At 30.9% G+C, this 3,686-nt stretch overlaps 1 long non-coding RNA gene across 2 annotated transcripts; it reads right to left on the reverse strand.

Annotated features, from left to right (window-relative positions):
• Window positions 1–1,668: 1,668 nt before the first annotated feature.
• LOC145033433 (uncharacterized) lies at window positions 1,669–3,384 on the reverse strand. Of its 2 annotated transcripts, none has more exons than XR_013677548.1 (3): window positions 3,121–3,384; window positions 2,674–2,772; window positions 1,669–2,512 (listed from the first exon to the last, which is right to left on the reverse strand). It is a non-coding gene; the product is annotated as an uncharacterized LOC145033433 (long non-coding RNA). The 2 variants fall into 2 exon arrangements; XR_013677547.1 differs by having other exon boundaries at window positions 2,674–2,782.
• Window positions 3,385–3,686: the final 302 nt, after the last annotated feature.

Below are 3,686 nucleotides of genomic sequence, written 5' to 3' on the forward strand. Positions count from 1 at the left end.
CCGACTGGAGTTCAAAGAATAAAAGCTAAATTGTCTTTGTGTATTAGGCCACAACTATTCCACAAAGGCCAAAGCTATTAGCGACTCTTCGATCAATATACAATCAACTTTCATTAACCTGTACTCATAAATCAAAATCAAGAAAAAATGTGATAAAAATCACAAATTTATAAGAGAATGAAATTTAAGCATCGGTAATCATGTTCATGTGCCAGGGCAGTGATTTCTCTTGCACCAATAGTAAGGGAATCCAAAACGTGCGAGGAATCCAGGATTGCATTTGCTTTTGATAAAAATAAATTCTTTAAACTGCAAAAAGATTCTAACAAATCTTCAACTCTGTCATATGTCCCTCAGTATCTATGTTTTCCCAAATCTAATGGTCATATATTCAATCATATAATTATATCCACGCTTCCAAGTGCCTACCCTTTTGAAATGCACTCCACTTATCAAGTTTTTACATGACAAGATTATTGGACCTCCTTTATGTTCAATAAAAAAATTCACTCTTCATCATATAGTGAACGTTTTTCATACCCCACTATAAAAACTATAATTTGAAATACCACAAAAAAGATTTTCGAAATTTAAAAGTATAAAATGAAACAATTATGAACTTAAATGGCTCATTACCTATTATATATACACACACTATAAAGAAGTCATTAAAAATTTGGTTTCAAATTAATAATCAAAAAACAATTCTATGGAAAATCATAAGTGATCAGTGACAAGGTAAATATATTGTACAATAGTTTCAAAAGAAAAACAACTTCAAGTACACTAAAAACTATTAAATTTCCATTTGGGATTTGCAGGATTAGTTAAGATAAAAATTAGAATAAAAGAAATAGAAACTTGTTGCTGGTATCTCAAGCAAGGTTTTGAAAACCGAATCGGAGATTGAACCGGTCATTTTACTGTTCATGGTCAATTTGTTCAACCGGCCAGACCGATATCCAAAACCGGAAAAACCGAATGATGTTATAATTACATTATTTTTAATTTTAATTATATTAAAATGAAAAAAGAACAAATATATTTTTTTAATTCTTGGTTTTGACCGGTTTTACCAATTCAACCGGACCGGTTTTTACCGGGTTGACCGGACCGTTTTTCTTTAGTTCGATCGGACTCGTTTTACCGGTTTTTACTGGTTCACATGAGTACCAGTTTTTTGGCCTTTAAAAACCAGATCCGGACCGGTTCTCGGTTGAACCAGCCAGTCTGGTTTTCAAAACATGGATCCCGAGCATGATTCTTGTTAAGATTTGTATATATAAACAAAATTGTTAGTTCCTGGGAACAATGACCATAAATCCTTGGTAGAGAATAAGAAACATAAATTTACATTGATATTGGAACTGTCATAAAAGTACTGTTGAAATTAATGGTAGAAAAGCTTAGTGAAATTGAGTTAAGACTAGGGCTGTAAACGAACTGAACGTTCGACGAACCGTTCGTGAACTGTTCGGCGGGAAGTTTGTTTATGTTCGTTTATTTAATAAATGAACGAATATGAATAAAAATTATCGTTCGTTTAGTTAAATGAACGTACATGAACAATGGTCTCGTTCGTTCATTTATGTTCGTGAACGTTCGTTTATAATGTTTGTTTAAGTTCGTTGATGTTCATTCGTTTAAGTTTATTTATATTCATCTATATTCAATTATTTTTTTATTATATTGCTATATTATATGTTCGTTTATGTTCATATATGTTCAATTGTGTTTTTTTTTTTATCTTTGTTCGTTTATGTTTGTTCGTTTATGTTCGTTTAGCATGTTCACGAACATAAATGAACGAACATGAACAAAGTGATTTGTTAAACGAACGAACATGAACAAGGAAATCTCGTTCGTTTATTCGTTCGTGTTCGTTTCTTGTTCGGCTAATTTAAACGAACGAACATGAACAAGACCTTGTTCGTGTTCGTTTGGTTCGTTTACAGCCCTAGTTAAGACTATACATTCATGCTATAGTGAAAGGTATAGAAAACTGGATGAAGAAACACGAAATACCTCATATAGAAGTTTGCTAAATTTTGTTTCACTAACTTTGTAATACGCCTTTAACGTTAATGCTTGTAACATTTACCATGTTTTGCCTTTTGCACAGCAAGGTTTACTAAAGATGATATTTTAGCAATAGTCTTTCTTGTTCTCATTGTATTAATCAATTACTTTAGGAGTTAACGGTAAAGTATTTTGGGAGTATAAGCCATCGTATTATAATTTAATGTAATACTATTATACTCATAATTTTTTAATGAAGGAATTTAATGGAAATAAATTTTTTGAAGTGTATCCCACCTTAAATAAATATTATGCAAAAAAATTCACTCCGGTGTTGCAAACAAGCATTAAAGCATTGTAATTGACAGAAACTATATATGGAGTTTGAAACTAAACAGTAGGTGACGAGTTCTTGGTATCCGCTTCTGATATCACTGAGACCGTGTAAAACCAAAATCCATATCCCATTCGATCTCACTGTAACCAAATCCAACTATGAATAGAGAAAGAAAAGACAGTTTGGATATCAAACACGAAACTATAAATATAAAAAGTAAATAAATGGCTTTGGAATTTAAGCAAATACTATCAAAAAAAGGTGTAGAACCTAAATTTATATTTATCAAAATTGCATAAAAGGTAGGGATTTTTTACTTGGGTTGAAGATGATGCATTTCGTCGAACACATGATGTGCAACTACTACTTAAACTTTCATTATCATTTCAAAATTCCACCCTCTCCTTCATCATCTTCTTAATAAGCCTCGATAGAAAAAAAAATAACAAAGAAATGAGATTTGAAAAGTACATAACGAATAAGGATTTTTGGGTTTAGGGTTATCACAAACTTTTATCTTCTATAAAGAGATGCATAAGAGTTTTGCAGGTTTTGAAAATGAGAGACATTCATTCTGTATTTTTAGAAGAAGAGATGTTATTTGTTGCCACGTCCTTGGTTTTCTAATACAATAAATCCAGATTAAGACCCTCTCTACAATGAATTGCATCAACGGTAATTTTACCATTGGCGAACCCTAACCCCTACTTTAGGAATTGAAAACCATACATGATTTGTGCTGAAACAAAAATTAAATCGATTACCTAACTGCATGTCCTTCTTGGATCAACGTTAATGAGAATGAAGAACGTGAAGAGAATGGACAATGCATCCGCAGGAGCGTAAGAGCGTGAATGAGGAATATCCAGAAGTTCAAACGGATTCCGAGCGATGTGAATGGAGTTTGATGTCCTTGGAATAGGTCAAAAGAAACGTTGCAGGGAACATGATGCCATGTGAATCGGCGTCGATGTCCACAACGTTGTTTGAAAGGTAGGTTACGTGTCGTCTTAAGAACCCTATAAATATGATCTAGGCGGTTTGAGAATAAAAAGGTTTTTATATATAGTAATGATATATATATATATATATATATATATATATATATATATATATATATATATATATATATATATATATATATATATATATATATATATATATATATATATAAATAATTTCCGTTGTTTTTTTTAAAGGCTTTCATATTGAATCTTAAGTTGATAAAATTCATGATTCGATTTCATAAAAGATATAAACAAAAGATATAATTTTTGGTATATATGAAAATACGTAGATATTAAGTTATTAAATCCCTTAAAAGATAAAA

The sequence above is a fragment of the Lactuca saligna genome, chromosome 3 (genome assembly GCF_052625555.1).
Source record: "Lactuca saligna cultivar CGN05327 chromosome 3, ASM5262555v1, whole genome shotgun sequence".
Lineage (NCBI taxonomy): Eukaryota > Viridiplantae > Streptophyta > Magnoliopsida > Asterales > Asteraceae > Lactuca > Lactuca saligna.